Source organism: Balaenoptera acutorostrata, chromosome 5 (assembly GCF_949987535.1).
Source record: "Balaenoptera acutorostrata chromosome 5, mBalAcu1.1, whole genome shotgun sequence".
NCBI classification, from domain to species: Eukaryota; Metazoa; Chordata; class Mammalia; order Artiodactyla; family Balaenopteridae; genus Balaenoptera; species Balaenoptera acutorostrata.
Genome location: NC_080068.1, coordinates 139,056,178 through 139,074,295, shown reverse-complemented (window position 1 = coordinate 139,074,295; position 18,118 = coordinate 139,056,178). Strand labels below are relative to the sequence as shown.

At 40.0% G+C, this 18,118-nt stretch overlaps 1 pseudogene; it reads left to right on the top strand.

Moving 5' to 3' along the window:
- Window positions 1-18,118, top strand: part of LOC130708211 (60S ribosomal protein L32-like) — a 102,043-nt pseudogene that overhangs the window by 33,347 nt on the left and 50,578 nt on the right.

Below are 18,118 nucleotides of genomic sequence, written 5' to 3'. Positions count from 1 at the left end.
CTCAAGGATTCTAAGGATCACGGTTTCTCAAGCTTTAATGGGCATTCAGATCACCTGGAGGTCTTGGTACAATGCAGATTCCGATTCAGTGGGTCTGGGGAGGGATCAGAGATTCTGCATGTCTAACAAGCGCCCGGGGACGCTGGCGCCCCTGGTCCATGGGCGAACCTTGGAGAATCGAGACAGCAGCCTTATCCTGTAAGGCACGTGCACACAAAAGTCAAGCCCATCCCAACACGTGCCAACCTACGTGGCCCGTTAGGCCCTCGGCTTGGCCTGCTTTTCATCACAGCCTGCTTCTATTTCTTACAGCAAATGCAAGTAGAAAGGCTCTGGTCTTGAGAGAAGAGCAAACAAATTTTCATGAAATCAAGGCAGAATCCACCTAAATATAACACATGGCCCTCACAGACACCTCCTTGCCTGTAAGTCCTCATTGGCTTCTCGCTAGTTATTTAAAGTTCTCGGTAGGAAATTGTTCATCACTCAAAATTTAGGACAGCTTAGAAAAGTGCAATGAATGTAAATTTTCAGAGTCTGGAGTACTTGTCACAGCAAAGAGCAAATTCTTGGAGTTTGAGTTTAAGACAAGGAAAACTCTAATCACAGCCACTCATTTTTTTTTTTTTCACTCCTATTAAATACCATTCTTTTTTGGTTTTACGTCTCTTAGAAAACTACCTGAACTCTTTGCTGGAAGGAATCGGATACATTATGTAAACATTTGTTCTTTAAACACGGAATGTCTCCTATGTGTGAAAAAATTGTGGTAGTGACTTTGCTTCTGAGTTAATAAAACAAGCCATTAACCTCTGTGAGTTTCCATTTTCACATGTGAATAATGAAGGGCTGGCCTGCGTGATCCCGGTTGTCTGGGATCGTGCATTCTAATCACTGAGATACACTGAAGCAGAACATTCTGCCTGTTTGTGGCTTTTTACTGTCCAACATGAAGGCTTTTCTTAGCTCTTTCTCTTTCATGGCGGAGTGGGGAAGGCACACGTCCTTCTGTGTGTGTCTTTCATGGTTTATAGGGTGATAAGTGAGGAAAGGAATACGGTTCCTTATAGGCATGTTGCTTTTTTTTTTTTCTCTTTTGCGTGGAAGAGTATTCCTATCAAAGAAAAATCCCACATAGAATTCCTATATACAAAAGTGAGAAAGGTGAAGGGGTCCGAAGTCCATCTGCGGCCCGACGCTTTGGCCCTTGGGGAGGTTCCAGAGATACCCCAGGTCCCTGCAGGAGACGGATGGAAAACCGTTGCTCTAAACTGAGTTCTCTAAGGTCCAAATTCCCAACCACTCAGCTGTTCCTATGTAAATAAAGCTGGTGATGGGAAATCTAATTTAGGAAAAAAATGTGTAAGGAAGAGTGTGGAAATCTGAGTAGGCCTAGGTAAATAGAAATAAGGAGGATAGAGAGGCTGTGTCCTTCTTCTTCTTCTTCTTCTTTTTTAAAAATATTTATTTATTTATTTGGCTGCGCCGGGTCTTAGTTGCAGCACTCAGGATCTTCGTTGCTGCCTGTGGGATCTTCGTCGCGGCATGTGGGCTTGTGGTTGCGGCGTGTGGGATCTAGTTCCCTGACCAGGGATCGAACCCAGGCCCCCTGCATTGGGAGCGTGGAGTCTTAGCCACTGGCCCACCAGGGAAGTCCCTAGGCTGTGTCCTTCTGAGGATGGTGAGGGAAAGAGGTGCGACCTGGCCACTGTGTGTAAAGCTGACCAGAGTAGGTCTTAACACCTCATGGTTCTTCCCATGCAAGGGGTGGATGTGAGTTTTGTAATGGAGAGGCTGGCTTTTGGACTTGTTCTTGAAACAGGAATGAGGGGCTGGCAGGGACTGAGAGAGAGAGAGAGAGAGAGAGAATCTGAATGAGAGAGAGAATGAATGAGAGAGAGAGAGAAGTGTAGCCAGCCTGCGCTCCCTGGATCTGGTGGGCAGAAAATGAAGCAGAGCCGCTGGGAGCCCATGATGGATGGCGTGGAGGGGACTTTCCTGTCCTTGCAGTCTGTCCATTTACATTGAGTTGGTTTGAAAGTCCCAATCTGCAAACCACAGGGGCTGAGTTTAGACTCTCAGTCAAGTCTCTGCCTTCATTGCCTTTGGTGTCTGCAAAACGCTTAACCACTGAGTGAGAAGAGGAATCCTAGTTTTGACTTAGGCCAGTGGAGCACAAGTCCTGCTATAGCCTGCGGGCAAATGGCTTTTTATTTCATCTGTATATAAGGTAAAAAACCTCATATATATATATATATGTATGTGTGTATGTATGTATATTTTTTTTCCTTTTCTTACAGGATGACTAAAAGTGAAGTGTTCCTTTCCTGATGTTGCGAAGGCTGCTGTCTAGTTGAGTTGCTTCTCTAGCAAGAACAGTCGGTGTCATTAACTTTTGCTCCGTACTGTGTGAGCTGTGGAACACGAAACTGACTTGATTGATCACGTTGCCACTTCAAAACGGAGGCAGGTAGGTGAGTGGGTTGAGGAACCACTTCGGAGAGTTAGTGCCTTTGCGTAGGTATCACAGCATCGCCCCTCGGTGGATGGATTACATTTTGGATCGGCCTGTGTGCGAGGGGCTGGGTAAAATCAGGATGGAAGGAGAGAGACGGGGCGAAACTAAAGGGAGAAGGCGACACTGCCTCAGCCACGTGGCAGCCATAATTGCGAGATGGGCTATGTTTGGGTGCTTGTCTGAAGGTGGGGCATGACGTGTGCCTGGGGGCGGAACCAGGATGGAAAAGGGATTGAATATCCTGTTACATAAGGAAGAGATCAAAGACCGAGTGTATTTAATGGCAAAAGAGAAATTCTACTTTTGGGTGTGTCCTGTTTTTTGTCTTCAGTTCTTAAAAGGCTGTTGAAGGGAGGGGTATGGAATCTCCTGTATGGCTTCCGAGGAAAAATTGGAGCCTCTTTGGTTCCATTTGCGGGTGAAGTGTTTAAATGGAATGGGTAGCTGCTAATGGAAGTGGGTTTCTCCTCAGGTCGCCATTCAAGCCAGTGCCTTAAGGGAAGGGCGTGATCTGGGACGTAGTTGGCTTGGTTGACCTCTAGAGGTGCTTAGAAGGCTGTCAGGCAAAGAGTCCATCACATTTCATAATTTTCTCCCCATCTCCAATAACAACTCATGAACAATTTCTGGCCTTGCTGAAACTAGATACCCTGCCATGGACAGAATCTAGTTTCCTGTGGAAGTGGAGTCGTACAGAATTGGCTTTTTTTTCCCTTTAAGAAATAAGAAGATTAAAAATCTCAGTTTCTGGGGGCTTCCCTGGTGGCGCAGTGGTTAAGAATCCGTCTGCCAATGCAGGGGACATGGGTTCGAGCCCTGGTCTGGGAAGATCTCACATGCCGCGGAGCAACTAAACCCGTGCACCACAACTACTGAGCCTGCGCTCTAGAGCCCGTGCTCTGCAACAAGAGAAGCCACCGCAATGAGAAGCCCACGCACTGCAACAAAGAGTAACCCCCCCTCGCCGCAACTAGAGAAAGCCCACGCACAGTAACGAAGACCCAACACAGCCAAAAAAAAAAAAAAAATCTCAGTTTCTGTGTCCTTGTGGTACAGGAGAAAGAACAGAACTTGGAATCTAGAGTGGGATCTTAAACATTTTCTTGTTGTGTGATCTTGGGCAAAGTTTCAGATTTTTAATTTGTAAATGGGCGCTAATGCTATTACCTTTGCATGGTTGTTAGAAGCATTAAGTGAGATGATATTGGTACAGTGCCCGAGACAGGGCTTGGTACACAGTAGTCACTCAACAAATGGATTTATTTCCATTTATTTCCTTTAGTCTCCCAGACAACTAAAATAGAACAGTTGGACTGTAAGAAAAGTAAACTACAGGCCAATATCCCTGATGAATATGGATGCAAAAATTCTCAACAAAACTGCATTCAACAGCACATTAAAAGGATTATACACCATGGTCAAGTGGGGTTCGCCCTTGAGATGCAGAGATGGTACCACACATGCAAATCAGTAAATGTGATTCATCACATTAATAGGATGAAAGATGAAAGTCATATGATCGTCTTTCTTTTTTTTTTTTTTTTTTTTTTTTTTTTTTTAAAGGATTTTCTTATTTATTTATTTATTTATTTATTTATTTATTTTTGGCTGTGTTGGGTCTTCGGTTCGTGCGAGGGCTTTCTCCAGTTGCGGCAAGCGGGGGCCACTCTTCATCGCGGTGCGGGGACCGCTCTTCATCGCGGTGCGCGGGCCTTTCTCTATCGCGGCCCCTCCCGTCGCGGGGCACAGGCTCCAGACGCGCAGGCTCAGCAATTGTGGCTCACGGGCCCAGCTGCTCCGTGGCATGTGGGATCTTCCCAGACCAGGGCTCGAACCCGTGTCCCCTGCATTAGCAGGCAGATTCTCAACCACTGCGCCACCAGGGAAGCCCATGATCGTCTTTCTGAGATAACTGGCCATGAGGCTGCTCAGTGTCTGCTCAGAGTCACTTAGGGTGAATGCAGGTCATGGATCCAAGACCCATGGGAGGGACGGATGAATGGTGGGGTGGAGGGATGGGATGGCAGAGCGCTGGATGCCAGTGTGTGGGTAGTTCAGACTAGAGCAGGGATCTCCTTTTGCGGTCCCATTTGCCTCAGAGCAGCGTGTGTGTGTGTGTGTGTGTGTGTGTGTGTGTGTGTGTGCACGTGCGTGCGCGTGCACATATGTTTTTCTTCCGCTTCTCCTAAGCTCAAGCTGTCTATTGCATAATTCCTCTAGTCCAGTGTTTCTCAAACTCCAATGTGCGTACAAATCTCCTGGGGATCTTGAGAAAATGCAGATACCAATTCAACGTATCGGTGGAGGGGCGTGAGATTTTGCATTTCTAACAAGCTCCCAGGCAGTGCTGAGGCTGCGGGTGTGTGGACTGCACTGTGGGTGGAAGGGTTTTAGTGCGTGACAGTGCGGCCTGTAGGAAGCCTGTGAAGCCACCTCTAGTCGGGTGATGACTTTGGAGCCTGCCTCTCCGATCCTGCCGGGATTCCTGGAGAATGCTTTCTTAGCATTGTCTTTTTTTTCTGCTAAGACCTATTATTTATGGGTACTATCCAGGTATCTCTTTTTCTCCAAAGATGAGGTCTACCCGCAATCTATAAAGCCCATATTTGGGCTTCTTATAGCAACACATCTTTTTCTCAGTGTGGTGCTAACACTGCTGGTGGTGAAGCCTTAGGTACAAACCTGTTTTAGGAAAGAAATTCATGTTGTTAGAGGGAGCTGAGTACTTACAAGGCAGATAACGTTCTGCAGCTTGCTGAATTGATGAAGAGAAGCACCGGAATTCAGACTTAACCGATTTTTCATTCTTTGAATGAAGTCTATCTTCTGAATTACATGAGCCGTGTGAAGCAGGGAAAGACAGCAATGGTTCTAGAAACAAAAACAGAGTTCTTATCTTTTAATACGGGAGAGAATGCCTCGGGATATTATTATTTGTGATTTATGGGGTGCATAGCAATATGACCAGTGTCTCAACACAGCAGACAGAGGACTCTGAACCTCTGCCTTTGATGAACTCTTGTAGCTTCCCAGGGGCAATTTTCCACTGTAGAATAGCTGCTGCATCACAAAATTTTGGCTTAAAAAAATCATACTGAATGAGCTGCTAGGAAACTTGGTTTCTGTTTTCAGTCTTACTACTGACTTATTCTGATTTTGTCCAAACTCCTTCAATCTTCTGACCTGTTAGTAAATATTGCTATCAAATATTTGCTTTTGACATACCTTGGGATGTTTATTAGCTAAATTAGTCTCAAGTATTTGTGAAAACTTGCTTTTCCTTCTGAAGATATATCAGATTTCCCTGACAAGGGCAAACTATGTAAATGAATAAAACCAACTAAACAAACAAAACAGAGAAGACAACCAGATCACCCTTTGTAAGAAAGGAGTAGAAGAGAAGACAAATTTCCTCCCCCCCTCCTTTCTTCCTTTCTTCTGACTTTTTAAAAACTTTATTTTGAAATAATTTCAGATTTATAGAAAAGTTACAAGAATAGTATAAAGATTGCTCAAATGTTAACATTTTTACCACATTTGCTCTCATTCTCTCTCTCTTTCTATCTATATCTATATATCTGTGTTTTTTTCTGACCCAATTGAGAATAAGTAGAAGACAAAGTAGATGCCCCTTTATGCTTAAATACTGCAGTGAGTATACTGAGGATGTACTTACTCACAGTATAGTTATGAAAATCAAGAATTAAACTGACAACACTATTAAATCTGTGGACTTTATTCAGATTTTGTCAATTGCCTTAATATGTCCTTTATAGTAAGACAAAAAAAAAATCTTTGGTCCAGATCCAAACCAGGCTCCTGTGTTATATATAGTTGTCCTGTTTCTTGTCTCATTAACCTAGAGCATCAACTCAATCTTTCTTTCTTTCATAGTGAAGCTAAATTCTTTTTTTAAATTGAAATATAGTTGAAATACAATATTGTGTTAGTTTCAGGTGTGTACTACATAATGATTTGGCAGTTGCATACATTACGAAATGATCCCCAAGATAAGTCTAATCTGTCCCCATATAAAATTATTATAATGTTATTGACCATGTTTCTTGTGCTGTATATTATATTCATGTGGCTTATTTATTGTATACCTGGAGTTTGTACCTCTTAATCCCCTTCACCTATTTCACCCACCCCCAGACTTCCCTCCTTTCTGACAACCACCTGCTTGTTCTCTGTATCTATGACTCTGTTTTCATTTTGCTTTGTTTGTTTTGCTTTTTAGATTCCACACTTAAGTGAGATCATGCAGTATTTGTACTTCCCTGTGTGACTTATTTCACTTAGCCTAATACTCTTTTGATCCGTGCTTACTATTGCAAATGGCTAGATTTCTTTTTTTTAATGGCTGAGTAATATTCCATTGTGTATATATGTATATACATATATGTGTGTGTGTGTGTATGTGTATATATATGTATGTATATATATATGTATACATATATATACACACATACACACATATGTGCATATATTCCTTAGCCATTTGTCTGTTGATGGACACTTAAGTTGCTTCTATATCTTGGATATTATAAATAGTGCTGCAATGAACATTGGAGTGCACATATCTTTTCAAATTAGAGTTTTTGTTTTCTTTGTGTAAATACCCAGAAGTGAAATTGCTGTATCATATGGCAGTTCTATTTTTAATTTTTTGAGGAACCTCCACTCTGTTTTCTATAATGGCTACACCAATTTACAATCCCACCAACAGTGCAAGGGTACCCTTTTCTCCACATCCTTGCCAACACTTGTTATTTATTGTCTTTTTGAAGATAGCCATTCTGACAGGTGTGAGGTGGTATCTCATGTTTTTTTTAGAAATTATTTATTTTATTTTATTTTATTTTTGGCTGTGTTGGGTCTTTCTTGCTGCACGTGGGCTTTCTCTAGTTGTGGTGAGCGGGGGCTACTCTTCATTGCAGTGCGTGGGCTTCTCACTGTGGTGGCTTCTCTTGTTGTGGAGCATGGGCTCTAGACGTGCAGGCTTCAGTAGTTGTGGCACGTGGACTCTAGAGCACAGGTTCAGCAGTTGTGATGCACGGGCTTAGTTGCTCCGCAGCATGTGGGATCCTCCTGGACCAAGGCTCAAACCCGTGTCCCCTGCATAAGCAGGTGGATTCCCAACCACTGCGCCACCAGGGAAACCCTATCTCGTAGTTTTGATTTGCATTTCCCTGACGATTAGTGATGTTGAGCATCTTTTCATGTGCCTGTTGGCCATCTGTACATCTTCTATTCAGTAGGTGGCCTTTTTGTTTTGTTGATAGTTTCCTTAGTTGTGCAAAAGCTTTTTGGTTTGACATAGTCATATTTGTTTATTTTTGCTTTTGTTTTCCTTGCCTGAGGAGACAGATCCAAAAAAATATTACTAAGGCTGATGTCAGAGAGTATACTGCCTATGCTTTTTTTCTAGGAGTTTTGTGGTTTCAAGTCTTACATTTAAGTCTCTAATCCATTTTGAGTTCATTTTTGTATACGGTGCAAGAAAATAGTTCAATGTGATTCTTTTGCATGGCAGCTGTTCAATTTTCCCAACACCACTTACTGAAGAAGCTGTCATTTTCCTATTGTATATTCTTGTCTCCTTTGTCATAGATCAATTGACCATATAAGTGTGGGTTCATTTCTGGGCTCTGTATTCTGTTCCATTGATCTATATGTCTGTTTTTGTGCCAGTACCATATTGTTTTGATTACTGTAACTTTTTAGTATAGTTTGAAATCAGGGAGCATGATACCTCCATCTTTGCTCTTCTTTCTCAAGATTGTTTTGGCTATTTGAGGTCTTTTGTGTTTCCATACAAATTTTAGGATTATTTGTTCTAGTTCTATGAAAAATGTCATTGGTATTTTGATAGAGATTGCATTGAATCTTTAGTTTTCTTGAGGTAGTATAGCCATTTTAATAATATTAATTCTTCTAAGCCATGTACATGGTATACCTTTCCATTTGTTTGTGTTGTCTTCAATTTCTTTCATCAGTGTCTTATAGTTTTTCTGAGTACAAGTCTTTTACCTCCTTGGTTAGGTTTATTCCTATGTATTTTATTCTTTTTGATGCAATTATGAATGTGATTGTTCTCTTAATTTCTCTTTTTGATAGTTCATTGTTAGTATATAGAAGTGCAACAGATTTCTGTATATTAATTTTGTATCCTGCAACTTTACTGCATTCATTTATTAGTTCTAATAGTTTTTTTGGGGGTGTATGTGTCATCTTTAGGATTTTCTGTATGAAGTATCATGTCATCTGCAAACAGTGACAGTTTTACTTCTTCCTCTCCAATTTGGATTCCTTTTATTTCTTTTTCTTGTCTGATTGCTGTGGGTAGGACTTCCAGTACTATGTTAAATTAAAATAGTGAGAGTGGATATCCTTGTCTTGTTCCTGATCTCCGAGGAAATGCTTTCACCTTTTCACTATTGAGTATGATGTCAGGTGTAAGTTTGTCATATATGGCCTTTCTTATGTTGAGGTATCTTGCCTTTATACCCACTTTGTTGAGAGTTTTTATCATAAATGGATGTTGAATTTTGTCAAAAGTTTGTTTTTTCCTGCATATATTGAAATGATCATATAATTTTTATTCAATTTTGTAACTGTGGTGTATCACATTGATTGATTTGTGGATACTGAACCATCCTTGCATCCCTGGAGTAAATCCCATTTAATCATGGTGTATGATCCTTTCACTATATTGTTGAATTCAATTTGCTAATATTTTGTTGATGATTTTTACATCTATGTTCATCAGTGATATTGGCCTGTAATTTTTTCTTTTTGTGATGTCTTTGTCTAGTTTTGGTATCGGGGTGATGCTGACCTCATAGAATGAGTTTGGAAGTGTTCCTTCCTCGCAGTTTTTTTTGCAATAGTTTGAGAAGGATAAGTATTAACTTTTCTTGAAAAGTTTGGTAGAATTCATCTGTGAAGCCATCTGGTCCTGGAATTTTGTTTGTGGTGATTTTTTTTTTTAAATTAATTTTTTAAAAAAAATATCCTTTTTTTTTTTGGTTGCGTTGGGTCTTCGTTGCTGTGTGTGGGCTTTCTCTAGCTGCGGCGAGCGGGGGCTACTCTTTGTTGTGGTGCGTGGGCTTCTCACTGCAGTGGCTTCTCTTGTTGTGGAGCACAGGCTCTAGGCACTCGGGCTTCAGTAGTTGTGGCATGCGGGCTCAGTAGTTGTGGCTCATGGACTCTAGAGCGCAGGCTCAGTAGTTGTGGCACATGGGCTTAGTTGCTCTGCGGCATGTGGGATCTTCCTGGACCAGAGCTCAAACCCATGTCCCCTGCATTGGCAGGCGGATTCTTAACCACTGCGCCACCAGGGAAGCCCTTGTTGTCAGTTTTTAAAATTACTAATTCAATTTCATTACCGTTAATTGATCTGTTAATATTTTCTATTTCTTCCTGATTAAGTCTTGGGAGATTGTACGTTTCTAGGAATTTATCCATTTCCTTTAGACTATCCATTTTATCAGCATATAGTTATTCATAGTGGTATTCTATGATTTTTTTGTATTTCTGTGCTGTCCATTGTAACTTCTTTTTCATTTCTGATTTTATTTATTTGGGCTCTCTCTCTCTCTCTCTCTTTTTTTTCCTTGATGAGTCTGGCTCACGGTTTCCAATTTTGTTTATCATTTCAAAGAACCAGCTTTTAGTTTCATTGATCTTTTCTATTGTTTTTTAAGTCTCTATTTCATGTATTTCTGCTCTGATCTTTATGATTTCTTTCCTTCTACTAACTTTGGGTTTTGTTAGTTCTTTTTCTAGTTCCTTTAGGTTTAAGTGTTAGATTGTTTATTTGAGATTTCTCTTGTTTCCTGAGGTAGGCTTGTATCACTATAAACTTCCCTCTTAGAACTGCTTTTGCTGTGTCTCATAGATTTTGGATTGTTGTGTTTCCATTTTCATTTGTCTCTAGTAGTTTTCGATTTCCTCTTTGATTTCTTCAATGACCCACTGGTTGTTTAGTAGCATATTGTTTAGCCTCCATGTTCTTGTGTTTTTTGCAGTTTTTTCCCCTTATAGTTGATTTCTAGTCTTATGCCGGTGTAGTCAGAAAAGATGCTTGATATGGTTTCAATCTTCTTAAAATTATACTGAGACTTGTTTTGTGGCCCAGCATGTGATCTGTCCTAGAGAATGTTCCATGTGCTCTTGAAAATAATGTGTATTCTGCTGCTTTTGGATGGAATGTTTTAGATGAAATGTATCTATTAAATCCATCTGGTCTAATTTGTTGTTTAAGACTAGTGTTTCGTTATTAATTTTTTTTGGTCTGGCTGATCTGTCCATTGATGTAAGTGGGGTGTTAAAGTCCTCTACTATTATTGTGTTACTGTCAATTTCTCCCTTTATGTTTGTTAATATTTGCTTTATGTATTTAGGTGCTCATATGTTGGGAGCATATATATTTACAATTGTTATCTTCTTGTTTGATTGATCCCTTTACCTTATGTAATATCCTTCATTGTCTCTTGTTACACTCTTTGTTTTAAAGCCTCTTTTGTCTGATATAAGTATTGCTATTCTAGCTTTCTTTTTGTTTCCATTTGCATGGAATACCTTTTTCCACCCTCTCACTTTCAGTATGTGTGTGTCTTTAGATCTGAAGTGAGTCTTTTGTAGGTAGCATATATATGTCTTGTTTTTTTAAATCTGTTCAACCTATATCTTTTTATTGGAGTATTTAGTCCATGTACATACATTTAAAGTAATTATTGATAGGTATGTACTTATTGCCATTTTGGTAATTGTTTTCTGGTTGTTTTTGTAGTTTGATTTTCTTCCTTTCTTCTTTTCTCTCTTACCTTGTGATATGATGATTATTTTTAGTGTTATGTTTGGATTCCTTTCTCTTTTTTTTGTGCATGTATCTATTATAAGTTTTTGGTTAGCCATTACTATGAGGTTCATAATAACAACGTATATCTATATCTAATTATTTTAAGTTGATGATATCTTAATTTCAAACACATTCTAACCACCCTACATTTTTATTCTCCACCCCCATGTTTACTATTTTTGACATCATATTTTATGTATTTTTGTTTTGTGTATTCCTCAACTAGTTATTATGGATATAGGTGATTCGACTACTTTTGTCTTTTAAGAGAAGGTCAATTCTTGATCTTAAGAGATTTCATAGAATTTGGATGGACAAGTATTATTTTATTTAACAAGCAACCATAGAAGGCAGCTAGGAAGTCTCAAGGTTGATTTCTGAGAATATTAAAGTTGGTTTTCAAAGTTATAAAAATAAGACAATTATTATAAAAATTAAAATAATACAAAAATGAATTGTCAAAACAAGAATCAACCCTTCACTCTCATGTCTGCTTAAGAGTAAACACCATTAGAGATTTTTGTATATTTTTTCAGATCTTTTACTATGCTCATAAAATATGTACATTTATAACTTGTGTTTGTGTTTTAATAAAATGAGATTATACCATGTGTATTGTTCCATAACTTTCTTTTTAAAAAAATTAGTATGTCATTGGTACCTTTCCCTGTCAGGCTATGCAGATCTGTGAGGGTAGACTTTTGGCATCCTTATTGGGAAAGCCTGAACCCCAAAGTTTTTCATCTTGCTCAGAGTCTTCCATCTCGCTTTTGGTGGTAGCTTTGGTTTACTGTTAAGTTCATAAATGGCCTTGTGCACTGGGAGAGAACATTTTTTTTTGAAGCACACAAGCAGAGTTTGGGGAGCAAACTCCTTCTTTGGATTCTTGGCCCTTTCTGCTCTTCTCTTTCATGGTGTCCTCAGATTCTTATTTACTGGCTCCTCACAGAGGATGTCATCAGGGTGGTTGTAGCCTGGGAAGACTTTATCACAACTTGGGTAATATAGCTTTATATTATGTAAGTGTAATGTTGACCCATTTCAAAGGTCAAAATGAAACATGAAAAAAAGGTTTAAAATGACACTTTCAATTCATTGAAATCTGTCTGTTTTGCAATGAAACTAGAGTTCATGATTACATGACGTGATATATAAATACACACACACACACACATATATATCTTAATATCCACACGTGCATGCACACATTTTGTACAAGTGTTTGTGATCACATATCTGGGCATCATCCCCTGTGGGTGTTAATTTCTAACTGTTTAGATACTCTTTTATCTGTATCCCAGATTAGAAGCGCAGCTGTTCTCCAGTCTTAGACACACTTGCTTGATCTTGGAATGACATTAGGGGGTTTCTTGCGACTGTTTTGCTGAGATCATTAAGAAAATCAGTCTTAAAGATTGGTTTAGGCTGGTTTTCCTTTGGTTCTTGAGTGGACTTTCTCTGGACCTTTCTGACCTTTAACTCTATTCATTCTTTGCTTATCCTGATCCTATGGTGCCTTTAAACCCCAGAGGGCAACTAGACAGTGATGATCCAAAGTTATTTATGAGCTTGATGGCTGTATTAGTGGTTTTCCCATTTTGCCTTTCTCCCTGCAGCTTTTAACCTGAAAGCATTTTGGAACAGGGTCTGTTTTCCTGTAACTGCCTTCTTGTACTGGTTGAGCAAAATCAGAGCAGTGACTGAGTCCTCAGCACTGTTATGGCACTACAGAGTAATAACATTTATCACACGTCTTTTTCAGCCCTTTAGAGAGTGACATTTCACAGTGTAATTTTGCTTCACAGATTTTTCCCTTGTGAGTTTTAACTTTCAGGGTAGAATTCTCTCTTATGGCTTCACCTTTTCCCTCTTTTGCGTATCTGTAAGAAGTTGCACAAATCAGCCTCCTCTCAGCATAGCAAATGGAATCAGGTCGTGCTCCCAAGTGCCCTTCACCTCGAGATTCCTGACGGTTTCTTCCATATTTGTCATGAACAGGCCCAAATTGCCTCACCTCTAGTTGGCCTTTCCGCTTTATGAAACAAGCAACTAATAGCAACACAGCTCTAAAAATTCCCGGATGACCTGCATTTTGCTCTTTTTATTATCCCTTAAGAAATGTCTCAGTAATTGAAATCTAGAGTAGCAGAGTTTTGTGATCTTGTCATTTAGCGTTTTACTTATGTTTGGTTTATTTATACTGTGCCTTTAAACCCCAGTGGGCAACATCTGCCTAAGGGACCTAAAGAAATGAAACCAGGAATATTGTCATTAATTCAAAGGCAAGAAGTTAAGCAGAGGTCTTAGTGCCCGTGGTGGTCTGAGAGTCAGAAAGAGGAAAAGGAGGAGGAGAATGCTGGAACATTTTAGTAGGCAACAGCAGAGATGCGAGATATCTATGCCCAAGATTTATACTGCATGCTACATTTTATTTATTTATGGGGACATGGGTGTCTGTTTTTGTCCCTCTACAGTAATTTATCAGTGAGTTCATCTTGATTTAGTAGTGCACTGAGGACCCCCACTGCTAATTCCCCTTGATTTCATATATTTCTATTACCTTAACTCATAAAGCTTCAGCGTTGCTACTTCCTCTATCGTCCATCTGTGTGTCTTTGCAAGTCCAACTTGTTTTGATCTATAGCATGAGCCCTCTTTCCCCACTTCTTTGTCCTGTCTTCACAGATTGCTTTCCTCAGTATGACATTTCAGTCATTTGATTTTCCCCAACAGGTTCCCTGGTGCCAACCAGGTCATAATTCCCTAACATCACTTCAAGACCTTCCTGGTTATTTCCCTTGCCTCCTAGTATTTGTGGATCGGTACCTAAGAGATTTACTGATGATTTGTCTCCTCTTTTAGGTTTTTGTTTGCTTAGATCCAAACCACAGGTGGTAACTTAGACGGCCTGAGGATATCTGGAATTGTGTGAAATGGGAGCTTTGTTCTGCTTGGTAGGGAGTGCTGGAATGTTCTATCACAAGCGTTGTCACAGAGGGCCATGTCTGGAATTGCTTTATAGAGAAGAATTCTGCTAGCCTTTGTAAATCAAATACCATCTACCTAATTTCCCTGAGAGCTTCTAGATGGGGAGAGTTGGATTATCAATTTTCAAAGTGGTTTATCCTTTAAAAAGAGGAACACACCTGTAAGAAACTCATATTAATTTCGGTTGGAAGGGGATAGAAGACTTTTTTTCTTGTGTCATTTATTTTTCATTGGTACTATATTTGTGGGATCTGAGCCACACACACATATGCAGACGGACACCTACGTATATATAACGGAGAGACAGAGAGGAAGAGAAAAAATTCCCTTTTGTTAATTCTCATGATATTGGCATTAAAACACTGAATGCTGCATTATCACGAGAACTTCAGCTGTCCCGATTTACATTAGTGGCATCTGTTTCTGGTGTCAGACAAGAGAAAGCTGTACAGAATTATTTTTTTCTGGTCTTTTTAGCTTTCTTTAAACAGTTTCTATGATTCCACATGGAGAGAGGTTTTGTGGCTGTGTATGACATTAGAAAAGTAGCCTTGTTAGGAAAAGTAACCTTGTCCTTAAATTGAGTATAATTCAGGAATTTCCCCATTATTTAAAATTACAGTGCTGTGAAGGGCACTCATAATTCTCTATTCTGTTGCTTTACTCTGTAAAGCGTGTGTGGCTGGGTTCTTTCAGGGCTGTTCTAGTTGAGGTCTGTGAAGTTGATCCCACCTCATATGGTGATGGTGGATGAAAGACTTTCTGCCTGTGGGTAGGGAATGCCTGTTAATGCCACCGCCCCCTGCCCGCCCCCACCCCCCCCGTGCTATTACCACCCCCCCCATTCACTGCTGAGGGTGCATTGACCATAAGACACTGCGGTGTCTACTTTTCCATTGTTCCCTCACCTGTAAAATAAAGGAGTTCAATGAGTCACCCAGTCCTAAAATCAAATTTAAAATGGGCTTCTATTGCAGTTGGAGGGCTTTGGGTAGCTATAAGGAAGAATTTCCTGATGCTGAGGATATCAAATTGCTTGAATGGTTGTATAATCACATTCTCAACAGACCTTAAGAAATATTTTAATCTCTGTCAGATATCTGAAGGCAGAGGAAAGAACCATTTGACATCAGGTCCATAACTCAGTTCTGTAGTAAGGGAAACCACAACAGGTAATACCACTTTGTAATTTCTGATAATGGTACATGGATTTCTGCCCAATATTAATGTTCTATTGATTCAAAAATGTTCCTGGAATCCAGTGAAATGAATCCAAGCTGATAGACAGGATGACTAAGTAAATAATAGCGAAGCAGGAACCAAAAATGTCAAGAGAAAAAATTATGGGGAAAAAATCCTTAATGAAGAACGTATGTTTAATATCAGAGGTAAATAATAAAAAGTCAAATTAACTTACTTAAAAAATCCATTTTTGAAAAGGAACAAAAATTACAAAAAAAGGAGAAAAAGTAGAATTAAAACCTGATCTTTGAACAAGAGACACCATGGGGTCAGATTTGAGGGCACAAAGGGAAAAAATAGTATTAACATTATTTGTTTCAAGACATTAGTAAGTGAAGTCATAGGCAAATGTGATCTGTATGTCCAAAAGGTCCACATGACTTTTCTGGCACCAGGGTTAAAAATAATACATATATGCCTGTTGGAATTACCAACAAGTAGAGTGCAGTAGCAGAAACAACGTTTGTCACTCATCTCCAGCATTTTATATATTCCACCAATCCTTACCAATGGGATTTATGAAGTATTACAAAGAATTTAATTATCCTATTATAATAGTATATACACTCTGAAATTAGGAATATGCTGCAGGCGTTGACTGAAAATGCATAGGCTGATGGCTTTTAACAAGCATGGAAGACAAGATTCAAAAGCAAAACAGACTCCTAAGTGTTGAGCTATGGCTTCTTCTCAAAACGCCTGCTCACAGATTTTTTTTTTTTAAAGCTGAGAGAAAAGTACTGATTTACCATTTCTGTAAGGGGCATAATTTATCTGCACTGATTAAAATGATCAAGTATGCAGTGACAGCTCTTTACATTCCAGGTAAATGCTTCCTTTGTGCTTTTCAGACAAGAATTTCTGACACAATGTGGGAAAAGCTGAAGAAGTCAGTCTTTGGGGTGTGTTTTTATCCAGGAGGTGGCTTGAAATGGATTAATGGCAAATCACAGTAAATTATTTATCAGATAATAGGTGTGATAATTGTTCTTATTTATCATCAGTATAACTTGCCTTGTTCTCCTGTCATGCTTTCAATCAAACCCTCCCCAAAGATTTGCAGGTTAAAATACACAGCCAAAAGTTCATTCCAACAGTTTTTACTCATAATGGCGCACTGATTATCTCCTAATTGAAAAATGTAAACTAGGGGCTCTGCAAGTAATGCGAGTGACCCTTGCATTTCTAACTCAATGAGGAGAGTCATTCTGTACCTCATTCCTCCTGCCACAAGGAACAGCACAATTTTCAGTACTTTTGATGGTCTCCTGAATTAATTGGAAATAACTTCTTTGTTTTCCATGGAGAAGGGGAAAAACCCACATATCCAAATTTGCTGAAAAAGTACGGATGTAGAATACCACTGTCTACTGTCCTGATGGCAGCTAATCCGTCGAAGTTTAATTGTAGTTATCCACCAGGTCTGGGGTTGGAGAGGAATACTGATTATTGCTACGTGCATTTCCATAGGCAAGACTGTGTCTTGAGCCTGTTGCAAAGTTTCAAGGAAATTTATTTCTACCGGCAGCTGTAATGGATCTTTGGTCATGGACTATTTCTGGACTTGGTGCAGTGGGAGAAAATAATTCCAACTTACCCATGCAGAATTTCTCAAAAGGTTGCCAGGGTTTGCAAAAGGGGACTGACACACTCTCAAGCACCCCACGCTCTTTTTATCAGAGGCACCTGTGGTCCAGATGGCCCTGGGTTATTTTACTATGGTTTACCTCTTCACCCAGAAACCCATACGCAGCTAGGCAACCCAGTAACGGTTTCCCAACTTCCTTAACAAGAGCAGTGACTGCTACAAGCCAAGAAGTCTACACACTTCTCTGTGTCTCACCCTTTCCCCCCTTCACTCCCCTCTCCTCCTTTCTTCTCCCCTCACTTGTTTTGGGTGTGACCCCAAGGTCGTAGCTCAGATAGGACCCTCTCTTAATGCTCCATTTCCCTCTGGCTTGCATCCTGTCACACAGCTCACAGCCTCTTTCGGGCGTGTTGCTTCGTTGTGACCCTACCAACCTTGTCTAATTCACGTGTCTATTCCTTCCTGGTCAGTCTGCTTCTCCTGTACAATCTGGGGATTTTCACGTATATTTGGGTTGGATCACGGCCTTTCCGAAGTTGCTCAGCAACCTTCACAGCTCCCATCTACAGACCTCCTGCTGATACCCTAAGCCACGCCCTTCTACACCCACTTGCTCTGTTCTTGTTATCTGGGCTCCAGCTCCTCTTGCCTCTTACCGTGTTTTCACATCTTTGCACAACTCTCTTCAGATCGTTTGTATTGTTTTTCTTGTTCCCAATCTCGCCCTCATCCTTGGAAACTATTTATTCCTTCTTTTCTAATGTTCCACAGGGGTGAGATGGATTTATCTCTACTTCCTCAACTAAGTTAGTGTAAGAGCCTTGATCCTTCTGCTTTACCTCTTGTGGAATTTGACACTATTAGTGTCAAGTCCCATGGTAGAGGCCACTTTCTGACTCTCAGTAAACTGGCCAGG